The following is a 24,909-nucleotide window of genomic DNA, read 5'->3' on the forward strand; positions in this document are numbered from 1 at the left end:
GGTTTTTGGCTTTTTTTCGACGCCGAGGCATCAAGTAGGGCAAGTGAGGGTTTTTGGCTTTTTATCGACGCCGAGGCTTCAAGTAGGGTCAAGTTAGGGTTTTTGGCTTTTTGTCGACGCCGAGGCTTCAAGTAGGGTCAAGTTAGGGTTTTTGGCTTTTTTCTCGACGCCGAGGCATCAAGTAGGGCAAGTGAGGGCTTTTTGGCTTTTTTATCGACGCTGAGGCATCAAGTAGGGCAAGTGAGGGCTTTTTGGCTTTCTGTCGACGCCGAGGCATCAAGTAGGGCAAGTGAGGGCTTGTTGGCTTTCTGTCGACGCCGAGACATCAAATAGGGCAAGTGAGGGGTCTTTGGCTTTTTATCAACACCGAGGCATCAAGTAGGGTCAATTAGGGTTGTGTTTGGCTTTGTGTCGACGCCGAGGCATCAAGTAGGGCAAGTTAGGGGTTTTTGGATTTTTATCGACGCCGAGGCATCAAGTAGCACCATCACCATCATCGCAAGAGTATCACAGTACTACTAGAATGCCATAGTTTGACACAAGGTTTAAAACTTGAGTAGCACTATATCAATTGATCATCACAGTACTACTAGAATGCCATAGTTTGACACAAGGTTTAAAACTGGAGTAGCACTACATCAATTGATCATCACAGTTGATCATTACATGACTACTAGAATTCCAAAGTTTGACAGAAGGATCATAACTGGAGTAGCACAACAGTACCAACAAAACATAGTTTCACACAACATAACCAAAATGCCATAGTTTGATACAGCATCAAGACAACATTGTCACCATTCTACACCATAGGCAGTCAAGTATCCCTTCATTCTGTTGTTGGGCCTCCTGACTCTCTGGGAACCATCAGTTGGTCTTGGAGGCATGAAAGCTAACCTTGGTCCATTTGCAGCAGCTGATGAAGATCTGGTTGCTGGTGCCTTACCCTTGGGAGCAGCTGGTGCCTTACTCTTGGGAGCAGCTGATGAAGATTTACTAGCTGTTGCCTTACCCTTGGGAGGAGCTGGTGCACTAGTAGCGGCTGATCTAGTTCGCCTCCTAGCTGGTGTGGTATTAGTAGCAACACCTGATGCAGCAGCAGATGTTGCCGTCCTTGGTGGAGCTGGTCTACTGGCAGCAGATGTTTCCCTCCTTGCTGGAGCTGGACTACCGGCAGCATATGTTTCCCTCCTTGATGATCCACCAGCAGTGGCAGCAGCGGAGGCTGCAGTCCTTGCAGGTGCTGGTGTACTTCTACTATCAGGTGGGTAAGAGCTGGTGCTTGGCTGCAATGAAACAAGTAGTTTAATATTAGTAAGTAACAAACTAACAACAAATTTAGTCCTACTATTAGCAGAGTGGTTACCTGATGTTTGTTCTTTCTCATAGCAAGTGCAGGCTTCAGAGCATCATGGCAATTGGTGTACCTATGGCCCACCTTATTACAGTTGGAGCATGTAATTGAGGCCATCCTTGAAGTGTCTTTGGGAGTTGGCTTCTCAAATTGGCCTTTTTCTCCTCTTAATTTGTGCTCTGCCCTTGTGTTCTTTGAAAACAGGAGGCTCAGTGTCCAAAATATCTATCCTTGGCCACATGTCAGGGCCAGGTACAAGATATATTATAGGACTGTAAGCTGCCAGGTACATAGGTTTTTTTGAAGAAATCATGAACAAAGTCCTCTGGGTGAAGCTTAGCCTTGTGTATAGCAGAAACAACATGATTGCAAGGAACTACTATCATATCCCACTTCTTACACCCACAAGTCCTATGTGCTAGGTTGACAACATATGTTCTCTCACTACTAGGGAAAACCTTATACACAAAATCTTAGCAGCAGCGTGGTTTAAAAACAAACGCTACTGCTAATTAGCAGTAGCGAGCTTTAGGAAACCGCGCTACTAATAGGCAAGTAGCAGTAGCGCTCTAGGTGAAACAAGCGCTACTACTATAATTGCCACGGCGTTGCCTCCAGGCTAGATGTAGTAGTAGCGCCCTTCTCCTGGACGCGCTACTTCTAAAGTACTTAGTAGCAGCGTTTTTCTTCAAAACTCGCTGCTGCTAAGTATCACCCCCTTGCAACTAATTAAGTTTAGTCCCATACTGCTAAGCGAACAAGGTGTTTACCACCTTAAATATGCTACTTCTCAAACTATCTCGAGCACTTGGTCTTCATTGAACTATATGTGTAGGATTTGTGGCTGCAATATGAATCTTCGCCTGTGCCTATACAGGTACGGTGAGGATTCATGTTGACTATTTAGATTCTACACAAAAAGATCAATGATGACCAATGTATATTTGTGATGGTTTTACATGCTACTGATATTGGGCTTAGCAGTAGCGCGCTCCCTGTACCCGCGCTACTGCTAAAGCAAAACAAAACACGCGGCTCGGCCGGCCCCCCATACGCTCATCTCTCAATCGTCCGCCTCCGCCCGACGCCGACAGCTGCGGTTAGGGTTTCTCCTCCGCCACCGCCGCCGCAGGTAATGCTCCTCCCCCCTCTCGCCGCCCCTCCGCTCCTCCTCCACCCTCTCGCCGCCCACTCTGTCGCTGCCCGCGAGCTCTGGCCGGGCGCCTTTGGCCGACCGCCCTCGATCCCCTCGCCGGCTGCTGTCGTCGCCCCCTCTCGTAGGAAAGTCACCGGCCTTCCCCTTGTCAGCACCCCTGACCAAGGTCACCATGCCATCCCCCCTCCTCGACAGCAGCCCCCGAGGGCTGCCCTACCTAGATGCAGCGACGGCTTACGAATTTCATATGGATAACTAGGTGCTTTTGTTTTTTTGTAATAAGTTATTTTTTGCAAAATGTAGGTGCCAATTTAGTTGAAATGCTTTGGTAGGTGGTACCATGATCTGCTAGATATTGGTTTTGATACAAGTATTTAGTTTGCAAGTGCTAAGTTAATCCCAATTAAATTTGCCACTTGTTTTTTTAATCAGTTATCTTAGGCAATAGGGGCCAAATTAGATGAAATGTGTCTTGGTAGGTGGTACCTTGATTTGGTAGATAACTTATTACAGATCTTAGGATTATACCTTTGGTAGGGGCCAAATAGTTTTTTCGGCAATAGGTGCCACTGAAATGCTTTCGTAGGTGATACCTTGTCATCTTGTATGTTACTAGATCTTAGGATTATAATTGTCCATCAAATTGCTTCTCGCGGAAGAATCTCTTCATCTAGAGATATTCTAGAAGGTGTTAGTAAGCTAATTGAGAACTTGTTGGCTGTGAGTCTTGTTGGCTGATTTGGCATTTGCCTGCTAGCTGTTGGTTCTATTATAGAAGGTGTTAGTAAGTTAATTGAGAGCTTGTTGTTTACTTTTTGGGATCGGGTTCCACTATGAAAATATAACTGAAGAAGAACCAAAAATATCACATGCTACTGTTTTTCTTTCTTGTGAAATGGATCATTAATCCTTTGCTCATATTGCTTTAGGAAAATGGCGCCACCACCACCACCACCATGTCGACTGTGCAAGTCAAGGTGCGCCAGCAGCCTTGCAACTGGCAAGCTGTTCGACATCTACTTCCAGCCGAGTTTTCGTCATGCGGCGGTAACTCAATAGATCGTCCCATGCAATGTGTCATTTTTAGTGTTGGCACTACTGCATTGTGTCATTTTGCTTTTTTTACACAGATCGTCCCATGCAATGTGAGGTTGAAATTCAACAAGCTGACAGGAGACACAGTGACATTTGAGGATCCTGGGGGGCCGTACACTATGAAGGTCGAGAAAGGATGCAATATGTCGCAGATTGGAGGAGATGGATGGGCCCGTTTCCTCGCCCGCATGCGTCTTACTGGTGGTGAGTTGATCAGCTTCTCCTTCAGAGCAGAAAGAACCAAGCTGGCTGTCATTTATATCAACCTGGTAGAAGATGATGAAGATGACAAAGATGATGAAGATGACAAAGATGATGAAATAATGAGGACCCACTCGATGAAGATGATGAGAACCCACTTCATGAAGCCATAGTAGCTCAAAGAATGAGGCTGAGCGAGGAGGAGGTGTGCAACCTATGGGACATAATTCCGCCACGTGATGACTTTGTCGGGGTGCCATTCGTGACCCGCATGACAAGTACCATGGTCGATCGGCATGAAATGGTATGTTATACTGACTGTAGGAATTTGATGATATATATATATGCTTTATTGTTATACTTACAAATGCAAATTATCCGATGATATGCTTAGTGAATCTGATGATATGCTTAGTGTAGAGTCCAATGATATGTTGTGTGGAATCTAGTCGATGATATGCTTTAGTGTAGAGTCTGATCACATGCTTATTAGTGTAGAATCCAAGGAACTATTAATAGTGTAGATAATCCATATATACTTATTAGTAGAATTAATGCTTAATTAGTACAAATTTGTAGTACTGTGTCTTTTGATAGTGTAGAAATCTATACTTAATAGAAATATATTTGCAAGAGTATGTGCGAGGCTATTTATTAATTGATATGTTTTTCTTATTCAGAAATTGCCAAAGAACCTATCTGTGAGTTGTGGTATCGAGCCTGATGAAGAAGGCTCAGCTGGACTACGCCTTACCGCAAGGGGCTCCGTCACCACATGTACTTACTGCATGGACACAGACGGTCGCACACACTTAAACTCGGTTGGGTGGAAGAGATTCCTCGCTGGAAAGAATCTTCGTGTTGGACATTCCATCCTAATTACTATAAGGAACACCCACCGCCCAGGCTTGAGGATGATGATCGTCGTTGATATCATCTAGAACTACATATGTGTGTGTGGCTATATCATCTAGAACTACATATGATGATCGTCCTCGATATCATGTAGAACTACATATGATGATCGTCGTTGATATCATCTAGAACGATATATGATGATCGTCGTCGATATCACCTAGTACTGCTTGAGGATGCATGTTGAGTATATATGAAATTGGCATCTAGTATTCCCTCCATTCCAAATTACTCATCGTGGTTTTAGTTCAAATTTGAACTAAAACCACGACGAGTAATTTGGAACCGAGGGAGTACTACCTAGTACCTATAATGCTTTATGAAATTGATATCTAGTAGTACCTAGTATCTGGAAATTGCAATTTATTGAAGCTGAAACGGGGTAGGAAGCCAGGGGGAAATGATGAAAGATATAGCAGTAGCCCGGGGCCAGGAAATCGCTACAGCTAATTAATAGTAGCGTGTTCCGGAAAAGCGCTGCTGATATAGTCAATAGTAGTAGCGCGGGTACAGACCGCGCTACTACTAACAGTTAGCTGTAGCACCGTAGTAGTAGCGCGGCAGCCCGCGCTGCTGATAGCCTTAAAACCCGCGCTACTACTAGGGTTTTCCCTAGTAGTGTCTCCCCACTAGTGTGACACCCCAAAATTTTGACCTTGTTTTATTAATTAAAATTTTGCCAGGAAATTGAACTTTTCCATTTGTCTAGATTTACCGTTTTTGATATTGTGGGTTTTTACCTCTAGTGGAAACTTTCCAAAGGTATTGTTGGACTTGTGTGCTCTCTCTATTAAACAATTCTTTATCAGTGGATTTAATTGCAAGGTTTGTTTTTCCTGAACTTCATTCTTTTAAAATGATTTTTCATAAATTTGGAGCCTCTGTTGCACTGCAACCATTTGATAAATGCGTTTAAAATTTTCACCAAAATTTGGGGATGCCATGTGATGTTTCCACATCACTTTTATGCAAAAATATCTTTTGGTTATTGGAGATTTTGAGCTCTACATCAACTTTTCAAATCTGGTCCAGTAGGCATTTTTGCACTACAACCTATTTAAATATTCCTTTAAAAATTCTTCCAAGTGTTTGGAGATGTCAGTAGATGCATATAATTCAACTTTATGCTAAAACCCAGTAATGTTCTTTGAAACATTTGAGTGGATCAACCTCTTTTTCATTCTGGTCCAGTTTTGTGATTTGTACTGCAACCCTAGTTTATTTTGCTCTAGTGCCCCTGAGCCTTTTCCTGCTTGTAGCCCTCCCTACTAAACCCTTAAGTCCAGGAGAGTGGACCCATTGGAGGATTTCAAGTGCATGCAATGAGACCTTTTTCTTTCTGTCCAAAACTGTAGTTTTGCAAAACTTGCACTAGCAAGTTTCTGGTTTTGCCCAAATGATCTTGCCATCATCACCTACATCCAGGGAGACCCTGATCTGGAGTTTGTGGCCACTCCAAGAGTTGCCTAGATGCACTTAGCATTCTGTCGAACACTTGGTGTGCACAGTCTCTTTTGACATGAGTTTTTGTTTGCACTGTGTACTTGATCCTCTGACCTAGCAACCTTGTCCACTAAGCTCCTAGCTATCCCTATCCTAGTCCCGTTAATTGCCAGCTTCCGTCTAGCACTCTAGGCTGCCATGGCATTTTGTCGAACACGTCCCGTGCGTGCTCTGGGCGTGCCCAAAGCGCACGTTTTGCACGCGCGCGCACCGAGTCGCCGCGTCGCACTGCCGCCCTTGCCGCGTCCCGCCCCTGGCCCTTGCTCATATGCAGAGCCACGCACCACACTCGCCCACTCTCCACGCCACCCCTGGCGCCCTACAGCGCCGCCGTCAGAGCTTTTGGCGGCACGCCGGCGTCGGCAGTGAGCTCCTGCCACGGACGGCGCCGCCCAAGCCACACCAGCGCGCCAGCTGCCCCCTGGAGCAGCTCGAGCTTATCCTGAAACCCGTCGGTACGCGCTCGTCGCCGCCACGTCGCCCTGCAGCTACAGCACGGCGGTCGCCGGCGTTCTTATCCACGGCCGCCGCGGGACCAGCCTCGAACGCCTATAAAAGGAGGCCCCGAGCCCCTCCGAGCGCTCAGGCGACCTCAGGCCTCCTCCCCTAGTGCTCCCCTAGCCGTGGATTGACCGGAAGAGGCCATCTCCCCCACCTCCGGCCGGTTCGGCCGCCGCTGCCTTCCGGTGCCGTTCGTCACAACCAGACAATCCCCCACCCATCCAACGCCACCAACCGCTTCCCCTTGTTCTTGCGAAGCTGCCCGGCGCCTCAGCCTCGATCGGAAACCACCGGAGCCCAAACCTCCATTCACTCCTGTAGCCCCCTCCGCCGCGGAGCTCGCCGCCGGCGACTCCTCCCACCACCGTCGACCCAACGACCACCTGGAGGACCGCCCCGGTCTGACGGGTCCATCCCCACCCTCGGATACCCGTGGGGATCCGCCGTTCGTCGATGGCGATCGCCGGAGTTCCGCCTCCGTTCGGGCAGAGGAAGAGGAGGGAGGAGAGACTAGTCAAACCTGACCAGTGGGCCCCCTGGACCCACTGTCAGTGACCCAGCCCCGCCACTGCGTGTTTAAGTGGAAGCGTATATCCTCGAGTACGTATTCCCTACCCCGAAAGCGTATTCTGTATCGAAGCGTTTTCCTTTTTCTGGTTTTATTAAAAACAGAACTTTGACCAAACTTTGACTGGCTATATCTTTTAAAATAAAACTCCAAATGAGTTGATTCTTTTTCCCACCTCTCTCTAATTTCATCTAGTTTATTTTAAGATTTATTTCAAAAATATTTGGGACAACTTTTTGTACTGTTTTTGAAATATTTGTTATTTGAATATTGTTTTCAAAATAGGAAATGGAGAGAGAAGAAACCTTCAAAAAGTGCACCCCTTGCATACTCTTGAAGGCAAGCATTCCGAACTCTGGCATAATATGTTCGTGAGGTGTTTTGATACAGTTACAACACCACCTTGACTTGGAGCATGCGTTATTTCTATGTAACGATAAAGTCACACACATGAGTGCATATTGGAGATGCCTTACTGTTAGAAATGGATATGCTGGTGAGAATAATCATCCTCGCGAGATTTCCATGCATACCGGCAAGAAGCCGGGAAAGTCGTGGTCTTGGGAGGACACGAGCTTGTCCCTAGTTCCTCGTTGAGACGAGTATGTCCGGTATGGCATGGTGAGGCTTGATGAGTGGTGAGTTTATCTGTTAATGGAAATATTTTTGTCATGCTAATCATTCGGAGAATACTTGGACCTCCTGAGTCGGCCGTAGGTCGAGTCTTGTTCAGTAACTTCCCCTACTTGTTTTGTACTACCACTTGTCCCTGCCGCAGGTAGGGTACGGTTCAGTAAGTTGTCAACCCCTTACCAAAGCACACACCATACAGAGAGGCCATGGTGGAAGATACCGGATGCATCCGGTAGGCATGCCACCTGGTCCGGGGGCATGGGTGTTTCCGGTTGGCACCGAGAGGGGGGCACCCCTTAGAGCGCGCGATATAAATTTGATCCCATGCTACGTCGAGGTTGTAGCCTCCCCACTTAGAGTTTTGCTTGATAGGTGTCGTGGGTGATTCCAGACATCGGTAAGTTAAGCTGGTGTGTGCAGGTCAGGCGTGTTTTCAATTAAAAGGCCGTAGGCGGAATTAGTCCCGATGGACTAAATAAATCCGTTACTCGTGGGTAAAGAGTACACCCTCTGCAGAGGATATAACTATTCGGATAGCCATGTTCATGGGTAAGGACTTCAGTCTGAGATGGGTCTAGTAACGGTGTTTCGGATGGAGAAACGGCTAAACTATAATCTAGTGACGGTCTTCGGATGGAGAAACGGCTAGACTAGAACTTTGATTATGACCGATGACATATGAGGATTATGTTTATTATTATTATGGACTAACCATTTACATTACTTGAATTATTGAGTATCCCTGGGACGGTTCTACCTCCTGGATATTCACCGTGATTATTCGTATATAAGCCCTTTATGTGGTGTCGCTCAGACGCCCGACTGCGGCATGTTTGTTATTTAATTATTCTTTATAAGCCCTTTATGTGGTGTCGCTCAGACGCCCGACTGCGGCATGCTTGTTATTTTAATTATTCTTTATAAGCCCTTTATGTGGTGTCGCTCAGACGCCCGACTGTGGCATGTTTGTTATTTAATTATTCTTTATAAGCCCTTTATGTGGTGTCGCTCAGACGCCCGACTGCGGCATGCTTGTTATTTTAATTATTCTTTATAAGCCCTTTATGTGGTGTCGCTCAGACGCCCGACTGAGGCATGACTTATCTTATTATCCTTTTTGAGGCGTCGCTTTAGACACTCGAACAGTGCATTCTATTTTTCTACTTCCGTATTGCATATTCATATTTTACCTGCTTGCGAGCATCATGGATTTCGTTTATTTCGTGATAGACGTTGTGGTCATAAAATACTTCGGAGCATGTTTTGATATATTATACCCGTGTTCTTAATGTTTGTGAGTGCATTCAAACGTACTCACTGGCTTGTCCCTGGCTATTGTCTTGGCCAGATTTTGCGCATGGAGATAGCATTGCGATGACAGCTCCGGAACCTACGCAATGATGATAGCAGCCTCGCGAAGATAGGAGTTATCCTGGTCAGCTGTTCTTGTGGGAAATGGAGTCCTATAGACGCAGATGTACCACAAACCGCTTCCGCCATCAACCACTAGAAACCAAGTGTTGTACTCCTAGGCCACGATGGTCTTGTACGACATATTTTGTACTTTGCTTGGAATTCTTGTATCAAGTTGGTGCCTCATCAGCTAACAGTAATCCTGGGGCTGGTGAGCACAAAGACCGTTTTCTGGGAAATTAGTATCCCGAAAAACCGGTCGTGACAGACTTGGTATCAGAGCCAGGCTGACCATTGGCTAATCCTATCTTAGCCAGGTCAATAAACCTAGGTTGACCAAACCACCAGACCTTAACCAAACCCCGGCCAAGCTTCTCGCGTAAAATAGCCCCACAGTGACCCGACGCCTTTTCGCAGACGGTGCCCAACCTATCAGCCTAGCCCGTCGATCACGCGCCAGTGACCGACACCTAACGCGTCTCAATCGCAAGTGTGCGAAGGAAGACTCCGTCCCCTTTTTCCTATAAAAAGGGCACGCTAGCCTCAACCCAGCACAGCACAGCCTCTTTCCCAAACCAAGCCACGATGCCTGGCCCCATTGTTCACAATGAGACCACAGCAACCAACCTTGGAGGTTTTGTGACCGTGCTCGCAAACCTCACCCGCCGTGCCTATGCTTTAGAAGAGCCCCCAGAATATGTTGTGTACCAAGGACCCATGTACGGTGAGAGCCATCAATTCTGGGCCACTGTGCACATCTATGGTAGGGGTCTATCGCCGGAACGCCCCTACAGGTTCACTGGAAGGACAACTTCCTTTGAGCCACAAGCCATCCAACTGGCAGCTCGAGAAGCTATAGTTCAACTCCGACACTTGTCGCCTAGAGTTAACTGTCGCTCGTTCTACTACTACCCCAGTCATGACGGGTATGGTAGGCCGCCCCAGGTTGCCAACGGAGATCACGAGACAGATCCTGCACTATTGCATCTAGTGCGCTATGTAAGCGCACTAGAGCAACTGTTCGATCAAATCACCCTTGACCTGATCGCAGCTCGTGGAGAACTGGTTCGCCGAGCCCCGGCGAGAGGAGAAGTGGAGCCCGACGCCGACAACCCAGTCGTGCTGTTCGGACACCCGATCGAGCCCTTGAGGTCCGCCCCAGCCATCAACCAGAGTGCTTTGGTGTCCCCAGAAGCGCTTCGTCGCCTTTTGGGAACCCGTTCCAACGGGATTGTGGCCAGCAACCCCCGCGATGGTCATCACCACTACCCTGACCCTGCAGCCCCTCAACCTCAACCCGCAAATCCCGACGGTGAAACCCGTGGAGAAACCCCGGCGTCCACCAGGCCAGCCCACTTGGACATTAACGAAGTAGACTAAGACGCTCGAGTAGTATCGAGCCTTAGTTTTCCTACGCTTTGTAATTGTGTGATCTTGTATCTCCATTATTAAATGCTATCTGCTTGAGCGCCCCTATTTTTTGAGTAGTAGCTATGCATATGTATGTTGGCGTACAGTTGCATTTTTAAATTTCGGGCGCAGCTACCAAAACCAACCCCGACGACACCCACAGCAATGCGTCACATTTATGAGATATGTGTATCTGTGGCATTGACCCCCGACCCCAAACCGGTTACCCTTCACCACGGTAGATAACCCAGCCCCAATGCTATATAAAGGCCACCTCGTGACCTTGCCAAATACCCCTCACCTTGTGCGCAACGCTCACAGCCATTTCTTTGCCATGCCGACCCCCAGTATTTATCTGAGAACCCCAGACGCAACCTCGGGTAGTTTTGTTAAATTATTGTGGGATTTTACCTGCAGTACCATGAGTGCCATCCATCCACCCCAGTACGAGTTGCTCAAATCAAGGATCACCCCATCCACCTCGAAGTATTGGGCAGTGGTGCACATCCCTCCCTCAAACCCAAACCAAGACCCAACGGAAGTTTCCTTCGTGGGGAAATCCATGCCGACTCCGCATATGGCCATAGAAGCTGCTGCGTACGAAGCGCTCGCTCGTCTTCGATTCGCGGTACCCTATGCCAGTGAACGAGGATATTATTATTTTCCAAGTCGTGCAGCACCCGGAGAAGTTGCATCTTTTCCCGGTGGACGAATTGAGAGAGATCCAGTACTGGCCAACCTTGCCCAGTACGTTATCGCTCAGGAGCGTTTGACTCAGCGGGTAATGGGTTATCTCCAGAACCTCGCTGATTTAAATCCTCGGATCGCTATTGGCAGACCACTGAGGCCTGACCAGGAGAGGCGCATTCATCGACTGGTCAACCCGCTTCCCCCGATAGAAGAGGAGTGTGCCCCAGTACCAGAGGCGTTTTCTCAAGACCCTGTCCTTTTGCCGTTTTCTTTGTAAACGTCACCGCTATGTTTATTATCCCAGTATTTATTTACGTGTTGTAACTTGTACGTGGTATCCAAATATTTGTGCGACAGATCCGATTTTTGGTTTCATTTATGTGAGCAGTTTTACTGCTGTTAATTTTGTTTTAACTAATTTTATCTTCACTCACGATAAATTTTGTAATGAGTTTTCTTTCCCCGAGTTGCTGCAGCGTATATATCTTCGCGACATAGATTTTTATTCGCGCAGCACCGTAACAGCAGACTCACAACCACAACCACTCGGCCTCGTGTGCAAATTACAAATCCTCGTACACATTTTTGCGCCTAACTGATCACACTCGAGGACACCACCGTCTCAGTAAGAGAGATTTGTGAGAAATCATTCGGGCACGAGTTGCCCCAGCACACCGACAGCAGTTAGCACTCGATGCCGCACCTAATCCTCGTGATCGCCGCCACCGCGAAGAGCTAACACTCGAGCGGCAGCATCACGACGATCATCCAGGATCATCGCACACAGAAGCATGGAGAACCCCAGCAACGTCGCCAAACCTCCACACACCAAGACCACGTACCAGTCCGGCATCGCGTCCGCCATTAGAGCCTCGTCTCGAGCTCCTGCAAACAGCAATGGAGGAGAAGGAAGGAGAAGTAGAAGCGAGGCCAGGTGTGAGGAAGAAGAGAGGAGCACCGCGATCGTTTTATAGCTCGAGATCGGTGTACGGTGGGCGAGGTCCACCAGCGCCACTCGTCGCTCGATCGCCAGTGTTCGGAGATGAGTCCGCGAGCAGTGCCGACAGTGCACTGGCCTGCGAGGTGAGTGCACATTGCACCGGCAGCTAGCACGCCGCGCACTACCGCAGTATGGCCTAGATGCCCTACGCGCTCGGCGTCGCCGGTGGAGGAAGCGCGGGAGAGCACGCGAGAGAGAACAGAGAACCAGAGGTAGAAGAAGAGGCCGACAGTGGACCCCGGGTCCACCTGTCAGCCAGAGAGAGCACTGTGCTCTCGGGTACGACCAGCGTGTTTTAGTAATTTAGAATTTATTCTAAATTACTGTATCCACGTAGAAATATCTCATTTTTCCCCCAACCATGGATTTTTCCGCGCAGCGCCAGTATACCACACTGTGGTTTTACACCACTGATTGCCCTCTCACTGTAGCCATTTTTTTTATTCCTTAGTAGAATGATTTTCTGTTGGTAAAAGCAATGTTTGTTCAAAACAGCTTTTAACAAATCTCGAGGACGAGATTTTTCTTAAGGGGGGTAGTGTTGTGACACCCCAAAATTTTAACCTTGTTTTATTAATTAAAATTTTGCCAGGAAATTGAACTTTCCCATTTGTCTAGATTTACCCTTTTTGATATTGTGGGTTTTTACCTCTAGTGGAAACTTTCCAAAGGTATTGTTGGACTTGTGTGCTCTCTCTATGAAACAATTCTTTATCAGTGGATTTAATTGCAAGGTTTGTTTTTCCTGAACTTCATTCTTTTAAAATGATTTTTCATAAATTTGGAGCCTCTGTTGCACTGCAACCATTTGATAAATGCGTTTAAAATTTTCACCAAAATTTGGGGATGTCATGTGATGTTTCCACATCATTTTTATGCAAAAATATCTTATGGTTATTGGAGATTTTGAGCTCTACATCAACTTTTCAAATCTGGTCCAGTAGGCATTTTTGCACTACAACCTATTTAAATATTCCTTTAAAAATTCTTCCAAGTGTTTGGAGATGTCAGTAGATGCATATAATTCTACTTTATGCTAAAACCCAGTAATGTTCTTTGAAACATTTGAGTGGATCAACCTCTTTTTCATTCTGGTCCAGTTTTGTGATTTGTACTGCAACCCTAGTTTATTTTGCTCTAGTGCCCCTGAGCCTTTTCCTGCTTGTAGCCCTCCCTACTAAACCCTTAAGTCCAGGAGAGTGGACCCATTGGAGGATTTTAAGTGCATGCAATGAGACCTTTTTCTTTCTGTCCAAAACTGTAGTTTTGCAAAACTTGCACTAGCAACTTTCTGGTTTTGCCCAAATGATCTTGCCATCATCACCTACATCCAGGGAGACCCTGATCTGGAGTTTGTGGCCACTCCAAGAGTTGCCTAGATGCACTTAGCATTCTGTCGAACACTTGGTGTGCACAGTCTCTTTTGACATGAGTTTTTGTTTGCACTGTGTACTTGATCCTCTGACCCAACAACCTTGTCCACTAAGCTCCTAGCTATCCCTATCCTAGTCCTGTTAATTGCCAGCTTCCGTCTAGCACTCTAGGCTGCCATGGCATTTTGTCGAACACGTCCCGTGCGTGCTCTGGGCGCGCCCAGAGCGCACGTTTTGCACGCGCGCGCACCGAGTCGCCGCGTCGCACTGCCGCCCTTGCCGCGTCCCGCCCCTGGCCCTTACTCGCCTGCAGAGCCACGCACTACACTCGCCCACTCTCCACGCCACCCCTGGCGCCCTACAGCGCCGCCGTCAGAGCTTTTGGCGGCACGCCGGCGTCGGCAGTGAGCTCCTGCCACGGACGGCGCCGCCCAAGCCACACCAGCGCGCCAGCTGCCCCCTGGAGCAGCTCGAGCTGATCCTGAAACCCGTCGGTACGCGCTCGTCGCCGCCACGTCGCCCTGCAGCTACAGCACGGCGGTCACCGGCATTCTTATCCACGGCCGCCGCGGGACCAGCCTCGAACGCCTATAAAAGGAGGCCCCGAGCCTCTCCGAGCGCTCAGGCGACCTCAGGCCTCCTCCCCTAGTGCTCCCCTAGCCGTGGATTGACCGGAAGAGGCCATCTCCCCCACCTCCGGCCGATTCGGCCCCCGTTGCCTTCCGGTGCCGTTCATCGCAACCAGACAATCCCCCACCCATCCAACGCCACCAACCGCTTTCCCTTGTTCTTGCGGAGCTGTCCGGCGCCTCAGCCTCGATCGGAAACCACTGGAGCCCAAACCCCCATTCACTCCCGTAGCCCCCTCCGCCGCGGAGCTCGCCGTCGACGACTCCTCCCACCACCGTCGACCCAACGACCACCGGGAGGACCGCCCCGGTCTGACGGGTCCATCCCCACCCTCGGATACCCGTGGGGAGCCGCCGTTCGTCGACGGCGATCGCCGGAGTTCCACCTCCGTTCGTGCAGAGGAAGAGGAGGGACGAGAGACTAGTCAAACCTGACTAGTGGGCCCCCTGGACCCACTGTCAGTGACCCAGCCCCGCCACTGCGTGTTTAAGTGGAAGCGTATATCCTCGAGTACGTATTCCCTACCCCGAAAGTGTATTCTGTATCGAAGCGTTTTCCTTTTTCTGGTTTTATTAAAAACAGAACTTTGACCAAACTTTGACTGGCTATATCTTTTAAAATAAAACTCCAAATGAGTTGATTCTTTTTCCCACCTCTCTCTAATTTCATCTAGTTTATTTTAAGATTTATTTCAAAAATATTTGGGACAACTTTTTGTACTATTTTTGAAATATTTGTTATTTCAATATTTTTTTCAAAATAGGAAATGGAGCGAGAAGAAACCTTCAAAAAGTGCACCCCTTGCATACTCTTGAAGGCAAGCATTCTGAACTCTGGCATAATATGTTCGTGAGGTGTTTTGATACAGTTACAACACCACCTTGACTTGGAGCATGCGTTATTTCTATGTAACGATAAAGTCACACACATGAGTGCATATTGGAGATGCCTTACTGTTAGAAATGGATATGTTGGTGAGAATAATCATCCTCGCGAGCTTTCCATGCATACCGGCAGGAAGCCGGGAAAGTCGTGGTCTTGGGTGGACACGAGCTTGTCCCTAGTTCCTCGTTGAGACGAGTATGTCCGGTATGGCATGGTGAGGCTTGATGAGTGGTGAGTTTATCTGTTAATGGAAATATTTTTGTCATGCTAATCATTCGGAGAATACTTGGACCTCCTGAGTCGGCCGTAGGTCGAGTCTTGTTCAGTAACTTCCCCTACTTGTTTTGTACTACCACTTGTCCCTGCCGCAGGTAGGGTACGGTTCAGTAAGTTGTCAACCCCTTACCAAAGCACACACCATACAGAGAGGCCATGGTGGAAGATACCGGATGCATCCGGTAGGCATGCCACCTGGTCCGGGAGCATGGGTGTTTCCGGTTGGGACCGAGAGGGGGGCACCCCTTAGAGCGCGCGATATAAATTTGATCCCATGCTACGTCGAGGTTGTAGCCTCCCCACTTAGAGTTTTGCTTGACAGGTGTCGTGGGTGATTCCAGACATCGGTAAGTTAAGCTGGTGTGTGCAGGTCAGGCGTGTTTTCAAATAAAAGGCCGTAGGCGGAATTAGTCCCGATGGACTAAATAAATCCGTTACTCGTGGGTAAAGAGTACACCCTCTGCAGAGGATATAACTATTCGGATAGCCATGTTCATGGGTAAGGACTTCAGTCTGAGATGGGTCTAGTAATGGTGTTTTGGATGGAGAAACGGCTAAACTAGAATCTAGTGACGGTCTTCGGATGGAGAAACGGCTAGACTAGAACTTTGATTATGACCTATGACATATGAGGATTATGTTTATTATTATTATGGACTAACCATTTACATTACTTGAATTATTGAGTATCCCTAGGATGGTTCTACCTCCTGGATATTCACCGTGATTATTCGTATATAAGCCCTTTATGTGGTGTCGCTCAGACGCCCGACTGCGGCATGTTTGTTATTTAATTATTCTTTATAAGCCCTTTATGTGGTGTCGCTCAGACGCCCGACTGCGGCATGCTTGTTATTTTAATTATTCTTTATAAGCCCTTTATGTGGTGTCGCTCAGACGCCCGACTGCGGCATGTTTGTTATTTAATTATTATTTATAAGCCCTTTATGTGGTGTCGCTCAGACGCCTGACTGCGGCATCCTTGTTATTTTAATTATTCTTTATAAGCCCTTTATGTGGTGTCGCTCAGACGCCCGACTGAGGCATGACTTAGCTTATTATCTTTTTTGAGGCGTCGCTTTAGACACTCGAACAGTGCATTCTATTTTTCTACTTCCGTATTGCATATTCATATTTTACCTGCTTGCGAGCATCATGGATTTCGTTTATTTCGTGATAGACGTTGTGGTCATAAAATACTTCGGAGCATGTTTTGATATATTATACCCGTGTTCTTAATGTTTGCGAGTGCATTCAAACGTACTCACTGGCTTGTCCCTGGCTATTGTCTTGGCCAGATTTCGCGCATGGAGATAGCATTGCGATGACAGCCCCGGAACCTACGCAATGATGATAGCAGCCTCGCGAAGATAGGAGTTATCCTGGTCAATTGTTCTTGTGGGAAATGGAGTTCCATAGACGCAGATGTACCACAAACCGCTTCCGCCATCAACCACTAGAAACCAAGTGTTGTACTCCTAGGCCACGATGGTCTTGTACGACATATTTTGTACTTTGCTTGGAATTCTTGTATCAAGTTGGTGCCTCATCAGCTAATAGTAATCCTAGGGCTGGTGAGCACAAAGACCGTTTTCTGGGAAATTAATATCCCGAAAAACCGGTCGTGACAACTAGTAACTTGGTAAAGGTTGGGGCCAACCATCAATGATTGGTAGTTTCTAGAACACTTCTTTGCTTCCTCCAATTTCTCTACATATGTTGGACAAATCTCCCATCTGACAGTCTGAGTCTTGGTTCTATTTGCATTAAACTTGACCATTAACTTTGTTCTAATTCCATCAACCATGGTCCTTATTGGCTTAGCCCTGACATCTAGAACCCACTTGTTGAAAACGTCACTTAAGTTGTTAATTACTAAATCTGTTTTGCAATTTGTGTCCATGGCATGTCTGGCCCAAGTGTGCTTTGGGATTTTACTAAGCCAACCCATGCTGCCTCACACTCTCTCTTCAACTCATCTATTGCAACATTAAAACCATATTCAGTGTATAAGTAACTTGCTTCATCCATGTATTTCTTTATTTCTGGCCCTCTAAACCCAGCATTTTGAAAGTTCTGGTAAATTTGTCTGAGGCAAAACCTTTGTGGACAATTGGGAAAGACTTTGTTTATGGCTTTAAGCAGGCCCTGTGTGAAATTAACTAAAACTTAGTGACTAACTTAGTGATTACACCTAAATGAAAGTAACTACTATCACTACAAAAAAATACACTTCTGTGATGATACGTGTTTGTCACAGTAGGTCGCGTTTTTTCTCATGCATGTACATCCATGACAAATTTATGACAAAATCAAGATAGTCATACCTGTGCTGTCGTAGAAGTGTTCCATGACATTACCAAAATTATCGTCACGGAAGTGTCCACTTCCATGACGATAAATCGCGCGTCACAGAAGTGCTTTCGTCAAGGGTGACCGACACGTGGCATCCACCGTAACGGAACGCCGTTAAGCTATCGGGTCCGGTTTTGGATCTGATAACCCGTTAATAGCCATGACCAATGGGGATTTTCCACGTGTAAAATCATCATTGGCTGGAGGAAACACGTGTCGGCTCACCATTGGGACAGATGCCATCCACTCATTGGACCCAAAGCACCTATGATACGTCGACACATGGCACGGCCCAACAGAGGCCCATTCCTATGAAAAGGTCGGCCTGTTTGACTTGGTCAAAAGGTGGCGGGCCGGCCCACGGCAAGCCTGTTAACGGCCTGTTCACATATAGCCCATTTACAGCCCGCTAACCCAGGGCCCGTTTACGGCCTAACCGAATTAGGCCCAGTAGCGTCATCTGGGCCGTCCAATATAATTCCAGCCCGTTTTAACTTCCGGCCCATGTATGGCCCATGTCGTCTTTCAGCCCATATGAGGCCCTTATTACTCTCGGCCCATTAATGGCCCGTGGTAAAACTGGCCCGTAATGAACAGTGTATCACTTTATACCCATTAACGGCCCGTGGTGAAACTGGCCCGTAATGAACAGTGTATCACTTTATACCCATTAACGGCCCATTATTCTGTTGGGCCGTTTCCAGCCCATGTTATCTTTCGGCCTTCTCAGGGCCCATTTATTCTTGGGCTCATTTCCAGCATTCGGTTACTTATGGTCCGTTATTGTCATTTTCTGCTTGTGGGCCAAATTCAGCCCGTGCTTACAGTCGACCTGTTTGTGGCCCGTTAATACGTTGGGCCGTTTTCATAGCATCATCAAATACGGCCGATTAACGACGGCCCATTACGGTCGGCCCATGAACGGACGATTCCAACTCTAGCCCGTTTACGGCCATAAAGCGGTATGTTATTGGCCCATGTTTGGGCAATCGATCATATGGCCCGTAGAAGGCCCATTGATAATACGCCCCATAGAAGGCCCATTGATGATACGGCCCATTGTTTCTATGCCCCGTAGAAGGCCCATTGTTTCTACGGCCCGTAGAAGGCCCAGTGTCACTACAGTAAATATGTAGCCCATGGTTATTGTGGCCTAGTTTAAAAAAAAGGTTATTGTGGCCACTAGCAAACCGCGGAAAAAGAACAACACTGGCTAGAAGCAAACAAATAAACAAGACAACAAGGAAATAAATAAGCAAGCAACTTATGCTAGGCTATCGCGGCTATTACACATATTACATCCACTGGGCATCAAAGTTCGCCACCAGAGCAAATATAGGGAACAAAGCAGCATATCATATACACTGGTTGTCAAAGTTGGCGACCAATGCAAATAAACGCCGCAGCAAAACATGTCCAGAACTGAAACCACTTCAGAAGATCTCAAGAAACAATATCCTGGGTACCCATAATGCTGGCAAGATGCTTAGCAAGCTTATTAACTTTCTCTTGTTTGGCGCTTAAATCCTCCAGCGCTTGCTGTTGCACCAGAAAGTATGCATCTGAATTCTGCAGGGACTTCCTCAGTCCTTTAGCTTCCCGTCACAACACATCTGATCGATGTCTTTCAACTTGAAGCTGAGACTCAAGAAGACGAACTGATTCAGGCAGCGAGTTTGAAGAGCTTGTGCTAGCAGTAGTGGCCAATAACTGGAACACTACATGAAGAAAGGACTTCTGGGTTCTCTCACTGTCGTCAAGGTAGTTTTTATCAGCTTTCTTGGAGACCAACAGGGATGTCTCACTATCTTGAACCTTATCTGCATTACTTCCTTCACCATTGCATAACGGGGTACTGTTCTCCAATATTTTGTCCGCATTCTAAAAGAGAAACAAGCAGACACATCATAGGTTTACCATGTTGTATATGAAACTCATTTTAGTAAATCAGTTCAGTAGTAAAGTGCACAGGATAACAGCATGAAACAAACATATATCTATGTACCATGGTCACTTTATGGTCTATATCATTCTAGTTTTTGTTGCCAAATCAAGATAGAGACACAGTTCAAATAATATTTGTTCAAGACAAAGCAGAATAGACAGAATATAAGTGTGGGAAACTATAGAGACACTTGTAATGTGCATGACATGAGAACATAACTGTTTATTCAATTGAAACTGAAATCAATATAGAGCAAGTTACAACAGCAAACCAGTTAAAGAAACAAGTTTAAAACATACCTGTTGCGCCATTGGAGTTTCAATTCCATCCTTCAAATTTGAAAATAGTTGGTCTGAGTAAATACAGTGATGCAAGAGCAAAGGAGTATGAACCATAGCTACAGAACCTGACCTGAGAACAATTCTTCTTCTCCTTTAAGCGTTGAGTTGGGATTCGGAGTGGTGGTCCTCGTGCTTTGGGCACTGCAGTTCCCTTACTAACTGCTCGTGTTTGGGTGCTCTGTGGTGGAGACGGTGCTGTGTCAACTGGAACTGGGTTACTATCTGCTGGGGTTGGGGTTAGAAGGGGTGTAGCTGGTTCTCTGTCCAACTGGGTAGGGGTACAATCTGCGAGAGTCTGGGTTATGTGTGGTGGGGCTGGTTCTTGGGCAAGTACAACCGTGGTTCTATCTGCATCAACTGGTAGCACTATCTTTTCTGAAGACCGTGTTGTTACTCCCTTAGATACTGCCATCACCCTCTCCAATTCAAATGGCTGATAAACAAGAAAAGTAATTGAATGTACAGACATTGTATGATAGACAGGTGCAATGGATAGTGGGGAATAAAAGAGGGCATGAAATAATTCACATTTATGTTGTCTAACCAAACAGGATAGCATGACACAATTTCACATATATGATGGCTAACTAAACAGGATAGCATGATACAATTTCACATTATGATGGCTAACTAAAAAAGATGGAAAGACATAGTTCAAAATATGATGACTATGTAAACAGGATGACATGATATAACTATATAATGTGTTTATTAAATAGGTTGGCATGCCATAATTCACATACATGCCGCCTATGGAAACATGATAGCATGATATAATTCCCGGATAGAATGACATAATTCAAAATATGATGACTGTAAACACTAAACAGGATGAGATGATATAACTATATGATGTCTTTATTAAATGGGTTGCCATGCCATAATTCAGATAGATGTTGTGTATGTAAACATGATGGCATGATATAATTCAAATATATGATTTATATAGTAAGCAAGTAAGCAGATGGCAATCCATATATGATGTAAAAACTAAGCAATGCAAGACAACATGCATGACATGGGTAATATAACCCTGCCAAGTTTGAGCATAGACCTCAGGGGGGAAATAGGACTGGTCATCAGTCTCTGAATCCTCCTCTGAGGAGCTCTGTGTATCCAGCAAGATGTCTGCTTCAGCAGGTAGCATTGTCTGCTCTGAATACCTTGTTTTCACTCCAGATACTTCCATCACCGCTTCAAATGGCTGATGCACAGGAAGAGTAGTTGAATATACAAACGTTGTCGACAAATGGAACACGTAATACAAAAAAATGATAGCATGATATAATTCACATACATGATGATTGGCTCAACAGCATGGCATTGCATAATTCACATATATAATGCCTTTGCAACAAGATAGCATTGCATAATTCACATATATAATGTCTTGCAACAAGATGGCAATGCATAATTCACATATATGGTAATTAGACACTAAACAGGTGGCATTCACACAAAGCATGTTTAAACTAATCAAATGACATCGCAATGCAAGACACCATACGCACGATATGAGCAACATAACCCTGCCAAGTTAATTAGAGCATACACCTCGGGGGGGAATAGGACTGGTCATCTGTCTCTGAATCCTCCTCTGAGGAGCTATCCGTAACCAGCGAGATATGCGCTTCGTCAGATAGCATAGTCTGCTCTGAAGACCTTGTTTTCACTCCAGAATTTTCCATCACCGTGTCAAATGGCTGATGCACACGAAGAGTAGTTGAATGTACTAACATTGTTGACAAATGTAATACGTAACGAAAAAAAGGATGGCCTGATATAATTCACATATAAGATGACTGGCTAAGCAGGATGGCATTGCAAAATTCACATATATGATGCCTGGCTAAACAAGATGGCATTGCATAATTCACATAAACGATGAATAAACTAAACAGATGGCATTCACACAAAGCATGTCTAAACTAAGCAGTTGACATATTTGATGTATAAAGTAAGCAATGCAAGGCACCATATGCATGATATAACCAACATCAGCATGCCAAGTTAGAGCGAAGACCTCATGGGGTAAATAGGAGTGGTCTTCTGCTTCTGAATCCCCCTCAGAACAGTTATCTTCCTCTTGATTACGATCCGAAATGGGTGGAGGGGGGGCTGCCTTTGCGCCCACCATGGAGCGACGTCTGCATGAAATTTTATTGCCACGCAAGGCTCGTCTCTTTTGCTCTACATGTTCAGTTCCATTGTGTACAATAACTGACATGCATAGGAATAAAACATAGTGAGATTATGTAAGGAGTGCATGCACAAATCCAGAGTGATGGTAGCAAACTGTGGATAGACCCAAAACCAATGATAGCAGGCAGATAATAGCTTTAGTTAAAAAATACAGATAATGGCTCCTTTAATGTTTGTTTGCACCCAACATGAAACTCATAGTAGACACCCGAGATTAACCAGATAGTAGACAGATAGTACTGATTGCTGCCCCAATATGTACCCCACAACCATTTAAAAACTCAAGTTTCAGCATAAGTTTGGACCTGAGTCGGAGTCTAATAGGTGAACACGACGATAAAGTAGCATGTCATCATATTAAGCGATGCATAACGTAAGCAGACACGGAAGAGTGCGACCTCTCTTGCGGACCCGTGTAGTCCTCAAGGTCATCTGCTCAGTTGATGATGGTAATGCAGTTGTCGTGGCTGCCGGCGGCGGGGAAGAAGATCTGAGGCGGCGAAAGACAGTCTGGAGAGCGGATCCCTGCTGTGGTGAACCCTTCCGTCGTTGGAGCAGCTGAGCTGGGGTGGAACACAGCACCGCAGGAGCAGGACAAACCACACAAGGTTTTCTTTGACACATATCTGTAACAGAAGTAATTGTGTAAGGGCTTGTTTGAATTTGAGGATTCTAACAATGCAGGGATAGGAAATAGACAGGAATAGGATAGGAATGCATGTGCAAAACAGAGAATTTAAAAACACAGGATTTCTGCCAATCTGGGGGTTTGGTTCACAAGAATTGGAAGATCACAGGATGCAAAGAAGCATGGTGAGATTAAGTCAAACCACAAGAAGTGTACAACCTCTTTGGCGAAGCCATGTCGATCTCAGCGTGATTGGGTTGGCCGGTGAGGATGCTCCGGCTGACTTGGCTGTCGGAGGAGGGGAAGAAGATCTTAGGCGTCTGGAGATGGAGCCCGAGGTACTGCTCCACTGTGATGGAGGGTTTCGTCGTTGGAGCAGCTCCGGTGAGTTGTACGACGCCGAGGCTGAAGCAGAGCAAGAGAGACAACGTTAACCTGAGTGGAATTCTAATAGCATCTCCAATAGATGACGTAAAATACGTAACCACAAAGTGCTAGATGTATACATCAGCCGCTCATCTCTGAACTTAACTGTCGAAACTGAATTTAACTGTCGAAACGGAACTTAACTGTCGAAACTGAATTTTGCTGTTGAAACTGAATTTTACTGTCGAAACTGAACGCACTAGAGGTGAGGCTACACGTCAGTCGACTGACTTTTTCATCTCTGGTCAGTCGATTTTGCAGCCATTGGATACGAAATCAAGGGCCTGTAGTTCATCTTCAACCCCCACCCCCCTGAGCCGCCAGCCACCACCGGCCAAACAGCCGCCCCCGCCGCCCTGCCGGCGGTGCGCCGCCCCGCCCGCCCCGAAAACACTCCCCACCGCCGGTCCGCCACCGCCCCGGCCATCCCTCTAGGCCCCCCATGCCGAGCTTTTTCTCTGGCGATCCCCACACCACCGCCGGCAACCACCGCCCCCACCCTGAGCCCTAAGATAGATAGTGGGGTACTTCTTCGGCGAGCCCCCCTCCCTGCTGCGGCTGGTTCTTCCTTAACTCCGGCGAGCCCCCCCCACCCCTTGAAAATCGACTGACCCAAAAGTCGATTCAGTCGACTGAAGTGTAGCTAAATCGGAGTAGCATCGCAAGCAAGAGCGAGAGCAGCAACGCGAGGAAGAGCAAGAGCAAGAGCAGACCAGGCAGGGGACCGAGAGCAAGAGCAGAGCAGCAGCGCGAGCGAGAGCTAAAGCAGCAACAGCTCCTACTGATGTGGACGTCCCCGCAGAGGGAGCGACGCCGTGGAGGAAGTGGCCGGCTACGCCGCGGTGGATGGAGTCGCGCCGTGTCGGCTCGGGGCCGAGCGTCGGCAGCATCGTGAGATCGAATCAAGAAGAAAATGCGACGATTAGTGTACAACCTCTTTGGTGGCGCCGATTAGGCCGCAGCTTCATCCGAGGAAACGGTGATGCTGATGCTCTTCCGGTGGTGTAGGTGAAGACGGCGGTGCGGGAATGGAGGTGGCGCGAAAGACGAGGGGAACGTCGGGGCAGCTCCTTGGAGGTGGAGGATGGGGTGGCTGGACCGGCGGGACGACCAGATCGACGACGGATCCTCATCCGGTATGGTGGATGAGGGACGTCGAGGTGTTTCCGTGGACGACGTCGTCGGGGAAGAGGCTCCTGCTGGGTGGTGGACGGAGGAGGGTGTGGGGCTTCGCGGGTTTTCCTGGCCTCGGTGTACGAATGGGTGGGCGGATGGGATGGGAGTGGGGAACCATGGCTTAGGGACGCGCTTGTCCGAAATTGGGGGTAAGTTACGAAAGTACCCCCACCGATTTGAGGCGGTTCTTTCGGTTCAGGGGTATCACGGGCATTTCGCGTGTCGGGATTTCA

Source organism: Triticum aestivum, chromosome 3D (assembly GCF_018294505.1).
Source record: "Triticum aestivum cultivar Chinese Spring chromosome 3D, IWGSC CS RefSeq v2.1, whole genome shotgun sequence".
In the NCBI taxonomy this organism is placed as follows: Eukaryota; Viridiplantae; Streptophyta; class Magnoliopsida; order Poales; family Poaceae; genus Triticum; species Triticum aestivum.